Raw genomic sequence first — 8,626 nt, 5'->3', positions numbered from 1 at the left:
CTCCCCAGCATCCCTGTAGGCCCTCTTCAAATACTGGAAGGCTGCTATGAGGTCTCCATGCAGCCTTCTCTTCTCCAGGCTGAACAGCCCCAACTAATGTTTGCATTGTTTAAAACATCCAAGTAAAAAGATGTGTAGTTGGGTTACTGTTCAAAGGCTGCCTAGCCCGAACTCTGTCCCAGTTTAAAGCAGAGACAGGCTGCAGCTGGGATGTGTTAAGAAAAAACCCACCTGAGTGTCCCCTCTATCAAGAACCATGTTTATTACTGCAAAAATAATGATTTCCTGGGGTATGAATGGATCTTTCCTTATCTGACTGGAGCTCAGTGTGGACCCAAGAGCTCCCTTGTTCTCACTGTAGCTAGCAAGTCTGAATGAAGCAACCCGTAACCATCCTGCACTTTATTAGGAAATTATTTTGACAAAGTTTTTCCAACTGGCTCTGCCAAGGAATTTGAAGAGCAATTTTATTTTTTTCTTATTATTTGCCTACATGGTAAGAGATAAAAGACTTATGTGGCCTGTCAAATCATATGGATTTGATTGTTTGCCAATACACCATCACTATCACAATCATGACAGGCAGCAACAGGTCTGAACAACAAGGTTGAAGCTCTAATGGGTAATGGGTACAAGAACGAAACTTTGCAGGGACAAATAAATTTGTTTGTGGGAAAAGATGTGCAATTGTGAGCACAGTATTTGTTCCACGCTGCAAGTGTCATGAATGTAGGAACACAAGCCAGGTCTTTTCAGAAGTCAGGTTATAATCAAAGGCAACATAGGCTTTGAAAAAAGTTACCTCTGTGAACTCCCTGCAGCACTGCTGCTTCTCAGCTTATGCTGAGTATCAAAGAAATATTTTGTGATCCTCTGCAAGAACATGGCTTTGTCTTACAATACAATTGCATGCTTTACACTTTTCACAACAGTTTATATACGTAACAACCTACTGAGGCAGCTGTGTCCAAAAGAAACTAGTTATGATACATATTAATAACCATAAAAGTGGGGCAAGTGTTGGTATTGCCTATGAATGTACGTTATTGCTTTTGTCTCCAAAGCAACATCAGCTCAGGACACTGTGGTACTACTAGGAACACCTTAATACCTTTCTGCAATGAGCAGCTGAACTCCCTAAAGAGAAAAAACATTACTGTCTGCAAGTTCATCTTACACACCTTTCTATTTCCCATGGAAATCCTAGTCAAATGGTATATTGATTCTTAACTCTCACACACATCAGGGACTTTTAAAATATGCTAAATTGGAGAAATCACACAAACAAAGAATACTTCTGAGATTGTGATCTCACAGGTGATTCTTATTACCTCTGTTATGAGAGACACCTGCTGAAAAATCAATGAGGTGAGAATGGAGATGTGCAGTCCAAAAATATAATGCAGTTCTGGTTGTAAAATTATTACTACTAGTGAAGCATATTTCAAAAGAGAATTATTTTTCAGGATTAGCAAAGTGAGAATAAAGGAATAAAAAGGATTGCTAACTTGCTTTATTGAGGTATGTCCAAATTTTGATCTTGCTTTTGCCATCTTCTGTCAACTAGCTCTCAGGAGAGAGCAATGGCTGACTGAAAATACAGTGACCTGAGTGGATTCTGGCAACCTGCTCTAGTTGAGCTTGAGATGGAAAGGTCTTTGACTGTACTTTCCTGAAGTAAAAGCTGAGGAGTCATCTAGTGTTCAAAAGAAAAGAGTCTGCACTCTTGGAAAAGTATTTTAGGTCACATTATGGCTGCTACAAGTAGATCACTCACCATTTGTGTCAGGATGTTCACCTTCAAAAGGAAATATTGTCTTACTGAGGTTTCTAAGAGAGAGCATTTCATCCAAGTAGCTGGGTGCTGGAAACAGTTTTTCTTTAGGGAAAAACTAATGATGTCTTATTCAGAGTAAATACCACTGATATTTTAATAGTTCCTAATGTTTTGTAGGATATGGGCTTTATATATTCCTACTTTCATCCAGGTATATTATCCCACAGTTATGTAGGCCTACATATTTAGCCAGTAGTCCACTCAGTCCCATAATAACACACCATCTCAAAAAAAGATTATCCAAATACAAAAAAAAAAGACCTGAAAATAACACCCTTGTTTTAAATGAAAAGGACATTGGCTTCTGTGGGAGTTATGCCAGTAGTTAAAAAACAAGTTTTTATATTTATTACATTGATCTATAACTTTTTAGCAACTGAATTTCACTTACAGTAACCTCTGAGCTCTCATCAAGGGTTATCTTCTATTTCACATTTGTTGTTGCTCCACATTTCAAGTTTATTCTCTTTTCCTTCCATGGACCTGATAATCTTTCAAAGTCCTGCTTGTTAACATTACCATAATCCAGAGGGCTAACTCTGCCTATAAAATAGACATGCTTATTTTTGATTTTGCTTTTTCATACAGCATCAACGAATCCATCATGAAAAGAAAAATATTCTTTTCCATAAGGATTATTTCATCCAAAAGATGATAACTTATTTCTGCTGTTGGACTTAGTTCTAATAAAAAGCTATCATGATGAAGAAATAACAGCATAAGCACAGGAAATCTTTTATGCACACATATAGGGTGCAGCTTCATCTCTCTAATGTTCAGCACTAATGGGAGTTGAAATTGCGTGAAGTGCAATCTCTGTCTCACCCCATTAATTACAGAAGAATTACCAAGACAATAAATGAAGCAGCCCACAGTGCAGCATTGTAATGGATGCCTCTAACCCACAGAGAACCCCATTCTTTACCAATGTACCAGAAATAATGATACTGAGTGAAGTGGAGACTGTGCTGCCAAAGGAGTAACAAACAGTGCTGAGAGGCAGACTCCAGCAACATGGGGAGTGGGATAGAGTTGCATATACATGTCATGGAGCCCTGGGAGAAGCCTGGTGATGTCTTGAGGCCAGGAGAAAGCAGGATCCCTCACACAGCAGAGGAGGATGCTTTGCTCCAGCACAGTGATGGTGTGGCAGAAGCGCAGCAAGGATGCAAGTTCACTGGAGACAATGGAGGTGGTTAAAAGACTTGGTGCCCAGAAGAATCAAATGTGAATGCTATTTTGGGGGTTTATAAAGTGCAGCGACACTTCTGTTCCTCCCACTTCCACACACAAATGCTCTCAGGTATTAAGATCCCAGGCATATTTTTGGCTGTACTTTCATAAGGCAAACACTCCATTTTGACAGATATTCTAACATAGAAGTGGAAAAATATATCCTCAAAAACAAATTAGCAGCCTGTTCTTTGTCAGGCAACAAATGTCAGCTACCAAGAACAAAGGCACCAAAGGGAGCTTTCATTCTAATAGTAAAAACTACCAGGGGTGATGTCTGGAAGCACAGCTGTATTTGTGAAATCACGTTAAAAAATGGGCTTTGCATTTCAGAGCAATCATAAATGCACATTAAGAAGCCTTACCCAGGTCCTGGTGGCAGGGTGCTGCTCTCCTCTTCAGTCACACCTGGGCATGTATCCTGTGAGACTCCTTCTGCAGCTTCAGCATTTCATCTATTTTCCATGGTCTGCTGAGAAAAAATCACAGGAAAAAAAAAGGCTTATAAAAGGTGGGAACAAGGACAGGTGGCTTGGGCTGACTATAGGAATGTTGTCCGGGAAGTTAGGGACCAAGTTAGGAAAGCTAAGGCCCAGTTAGAATTAAACTTGGCAAGGGATGTTAAGGATAACAGGAAGGGATTCTATAGGCATGTAGTAGATAAAAAACAGAGTAGGGACAATGTACGCCCCCTCCAGACGCTTTTGGGAGAACTGGCTACACAGGATTTAGAGAAGGCTGAGGTTCTAAATGACTTCTTTGCCTCGGTCTTCAATGGCAAAGGCTCTGACCGCACCACCTAAGTCTTGGAAGGAAGACACAGGGACTATGAGACTGTAGGTGGGGATCTGGTTAGAGACCATCTTAAGAACCTGAACGTACACAAGTCCATGGGACCTGATGAAATCCATCCACGGGTCCTGAAGGAGCTGGCGAATGAAGTTGCAAAGCCACTCTCCATCATCTTTGAAAAATCATGGCAGTCAGGTGAAGTTCCTGATGACTGGAAAAAGGGAAATATAACCCCCATTTTCAAGAAGGGGAAAATGGATGACCCAGGGAATTACAGACTAGTCAGTCTCACCTCTGTGCCGGACAAAATCTTGGAGCAGATTCTCCTGGAAGGCATGCTAAGGCACATGAAAAACAACAAGGTGCTTGGTGACATCCAGCATGGCTTCACCAAAGGGAAATCCTGAGTGACCAATTTGGTGGCCTTCTACGATGGGGCATCAGTTTGACAGGTAGACCACTCAGTGGACAAAGAACTGGCTGGATGGCCACACGCAAAGAGTTGTGGTCAATGGCTCTATGTCCAACTGGAGACCAGTAAAGCGTGGTGTCCCTCAGGGATCGGTGTTGGGACCGATCTTGTTTAACATCTTTGTCACTGACATGGACAGTGGGATTGAGTGCGTCTTCAGCAGGTTTGCTGATGACACCAAGCTGTGTGGTTTGGTTGATACGCTGGAGGGAAAGAATGCCATCCAGAGGGACCTTGACACACTTGTGAGGTGGGCTGATGCCAACCTCATGAAGTTTAATCATGACAAGTGCAAGGTCCTACACCTGGGTCAGAGCAATCCCAGGCACAGCTACAGGTTGGGCAGAGAAGAGATTCAGAGCAGCCCTGTGGAGAAGGACTTGGGGGTGTTAGTCAATGAGAAGATGAACATTATCTGGCTTCAGTGTGCACTCACAGCCCAGAAAGCCAACCGTATCCTGAGCTGCATCAAAAGGAGCGTGACCAGCAGCTCAAAGGAGGTGATCCTGCCCCTCTACTCTGCTCTCGTCAGACCTCACTTGGAGTATTGTGTGCAGTTCTGGTGTCCTCAACATAAAAAGGACATGGAACTGTTGGAACAAGTCCAGAGGAGGGCCACAAGGATGATCAGGGGACTGGAACACCTCCCATATAAAGACAGGCAGAGAAAGTTGGGGCTGTTCAACCTGGAGAAGAGAAGGCTGCATGGAGACCTCAAAGCAGTCTTCCAGTATCTGAAGGGAGCCTATAGGGATTCTGGGGAGGGACTGTTCATTAGGTACTGTAGTGATAGGACAAGGGATAACAGGTTAAAACTTAAACAGGAGAGGTTTATATTAGCTATAAGGAAGAAATTCTTTACTGTGAGGGTGGTGAGGTACTGGAATGGGTTGCCCAGGGAGGTTGTGAATGCTCCATCCCTGGCAGTGTTCAAGGCCAGGTTGGATGAAGCCTTGGGTGACATGGTTTAGTGTGAGGTGTCCCTGCCCATGGCAGGGGGGTTGGAACTAGATGATCTTAAGGTCCTTTCCAACCCTAACTATTCTATGTTTCTATGATTCCAAAATTTTCTGTTGAGCTATAAAAATTACTCTTTCACCAATGTCCTTATTTGTTCACTGATTTCTCCTCTTCACTGGTGAGAAGTACGCAAGAAAAAAAAAAAGTCCTGCGTTTTCACTTGCTATGCAGAATATGTAAGGTGTCACTGTGATAAACATTTGAGAAAGAAGTTGGTGTCTTTGTACGTTACTAGGAGTTTCATCACTGTCTTCAAGTGGCAGAGTTTCACCTCTCCCACTATTTGCTAGTCTAAGAACTTGTCCCTAAACAACAGGCACAAACTCCCCAAAAGGGAGATGAAGAAAAGTGATGCCCCTCAAAACAAGCAAAACCAGAACTTGTAGTCTAAAAGGTTCCTCTAGCTCTGCACAATATTTTGTCTGAAACAATTCTTCCTCATGCAATAACCTTTGGCCATTGACCACAGGCAGCATTTGGGTGAGATCGCAGCCTCCAAGAAAAACAGCGTCAGATTAAAATACGTTCTTCCTCTTCAAAACTAATCAATTAAAAAAAAAGAATACCAAAATATATCAATCCCAAACTGGCTTATTGTAAGCCTGAAAATTTCAGCAAAGTGACAAGAGAGCAAATAAAAACCCCATGAATTCCAGATTGATCCAACTGCTTTGTTTAAACAACACTGTAATGTTTAAATTAATGTCAATGTGTGTAAGCTAGATTGTCTAACACTTCATTGGAAATAAAAACCCCATCACATTGTTGGATGCAGGTGAAAAGCAGAAAGCTATCTTAAGCTTTCCAAGCTTTCTAAGCAAAGATGAAGACTTGATCCTATAGTATATCAGGCACAGAAACAGTTTAACATCAGAGGCTTGTCAGACTAACCTCCAGAAGAACTGCACCTTCACAGTACAGACCCTTGCACTTCAGAAAGTGGAGCTGAGCTAGTGCACTGTCCAGGATACTACCTTTTCTTGCAACAGCATCTGTGAGAACCCCTACCAGCTAGCCCGAAGTTTATAAAGTTGTTGTATTTTTCACCTGGTTTTCATAGAGATAGAAGGGGAACAAGTAACAATAGAATCAGGATGTGGAAGTAAGGTTTTTTATGTGGCATGGAGGTTGATAGTTCAGTAGAAGCTTCAGCTGTGTTGATTGCATTAATGCAATCATTCTCTCTAGGAAAAGGTTCAAGTGTCTCATTCTAGTGAAGGCAAACAAGTTTCGTTATGAAACAAACCAGCTCCAATAAAGCAACGTTTCTATAAGTGTGAGGCTAAAAGAATTAATTATACCTCTGAAAATTTTCTGATGGGGACAGTCATTTGGAGTCAGTCATCAAGGTGTATTGTCCCAAGACAGATGTCCTTTAAATCACCAGCACTGTTATGGTTCATGTGCAAACTTCCAACTTCAATTTTCTTTGCTGTGAATCAAAACTGCAGATTTTCAAGCTCACAAAGCCAAAACCTGAAAAGGAAAAAGAAAGATTATTTGCATTGAAGGAAAACTGATAATTGCTTTTGTCTCAAATACTTATCAACTTCAGCAATTGAATTCAAAACTGTCTCACCAATGATGAACAACCAGAAGATCAGAAAATGGGAAAAATGTTAGTTAAAATACCTTCAAGAGTTTTTCTACAACACCTATTTGTTAGAATGTAGGTTTAAAATAAATTTCTATTATGGATGTAGATCTTGATAAAGCAGATCTCCATATTCTTGTTAATTCAAATTAGATGGATTTATAGGTAATTACTTATCTAAAGTACTGATAAGTAATTTTATGCCTTCCATTTTGGTTTTTATAAGATTTTACTTCTTTGGAAGTAAAACATCCCACTATGTCCACATTGATTTACTTTCTCACTTTAAATTCTGACCCTCTAGAATTTAGAACAAATTTTCACAGCCCAATTTTAATATCAAAATAGGATTAAAAGAAAAAAAAAACCCACCTTCTTTCAAGCTGCTGTGCTGCCTTTAGAGTCTTCCCTTCACAATCCTACCTGAGTCTTTTGCAGCATCTCAATTAGTGTAAGTAGAAAATAATCTCTTAACAGCGATGTATCAGTTTCAGGTTCTGAGAACAAAATTGTTAAATAGACAATTTAAACATTGTAGAGTTAATGAGGAGTGCCATTTGTGAGGTTCCTTAATAGTGTAAGTTCATGGTGAATTCAAGAGGACAGAAATATCTTTAAAGGATCTTGGCATATCACATTCAAACCATACCTTTAGCTAGGAGCATATATCCTATAATTCATTTTGTTGCATTGTGGAGACTACAGCTGATATTAAGGTTTCTCTTGTAGCACAGCCAGCACCACTGACGAGTTCTGAGACTGAGATATAGTAATTAGTCTCTAAGAACAGCTTTTTACCTTACCAGAGGTACAGGCTACATTATATCATAATGTCCACCCTGAAATACCAGTCTTGCAAACAAGGCAAATGAGCAAAATCAGTCACTTTCTCCACTCAGAAGAGCATTTTCAACTTGTTCATGAAGTCGTGCAGGTCTAGTTCTGCAAGATATGAATCTAACACTCAAAAGCTCTTCACTTACCTAATTTTTCAAGATTACTAGGTTACTGGAAGCTCAGCAACTGCTTCTTCATGACAAAAAAAAAAAAAAATTGGCATTACTCAAAGTTACTTCTAGGGAGGATTTTGTTTTCTTTTTTTTCTAGTTTGGTTTTCCTAGTTAGAAAATCTAACCTTTTTGAAAGCTTCATTAGTGCTTTTGACCTACAGTTTCCACCTAAAATAGAGACACAAAGTCCATCAGGTCCAAGTTCAAAATGGATAACATTGAAATACAGTTAGTATAAGCAGAAGGGAAAAATAAGCCCTTATAACCAAAATTTATACAGAAAAGGAAGGCTTGTGTATCAGAAATGCCAAACGATCACTGTTTGGAATTGGTTCTTTTTCCTAAACAAGGCTGGAGACCACAGTGGAGGAATAAGTTACCTAGTTACTCGTAGAAGTGTTTTCTCCTCTTCTTTAAGGAGTCATGTGTTTGAATTCCTGCCTTTGAAACATTATATTTTAGTTCAGTGACTCATCAGCATGAATGAAGTTGGACAGCAGAATTAAAACCATACTGTTTGTGACAAACATTTTCTGCCATCTCAGTTATGTACACTCATAGTACTTGTCAAACTAGTGCAAGCCAGTGCTCTGGCTTGCACCTCAGAGCACTTTGCTGTTCATCCTCTGATTGCTTTACCTGAATTTTATTGACAAAAGCAACAACTA

General features: G+C 40.2%; 1 long non-coding RNA gene across 2 annotated transcripts; it reads right to left on the bottom strand.

Moving 5' to 3' along the window:
- Positions 1 to 2,233: 2,233 nt before the first annotated feature.
- Positions 2,234 to 7,935, bottom strand: LOC115947101 (uncharacterized). 2 transcript variants are annotated; one of them, XR_004081062.2, is made up of 3 exons: positions 6,656 to 7,935; positions 3,436 to 3,542; positions 2,234 to 2,380 (listed from the first exon to the last, which is right to left on the bottom strand). It is a non-coding gene; the product is annotated as an uncharacterized lncRNA (long non-coding RNA). The 2 variants fall into 2 exon arrangements; XR_004081063.2 differs by having other exon boundaries at positions 3,436 to 3,539.
- Between the last annotated feature and the right edge of the window lie 691 nt (positions 7,936 to 8,626).

The sequence above is a fragment of the Melopsittacus undulatus genome, chromosome 1 (assembly GCF_012275295.1).
Source record: "Melopsittacus undulatus isolate bMelUnd1 chromosome 1, bMelUnd1.mat.Z, whole genome shotgun sequence".
In the NCBI taxonomy this organism is placed as follows: Eukaryota; Metazoa; Chordata; class Aves; order Psittaciformes; family Psittaculidae; genus Melopsittacus; species Melopsittacus undulatus.
Note: the sequence above shows the minus strand (reverse complement) of the source record. Positions and strands in the feature narration are given on the sequence as shown.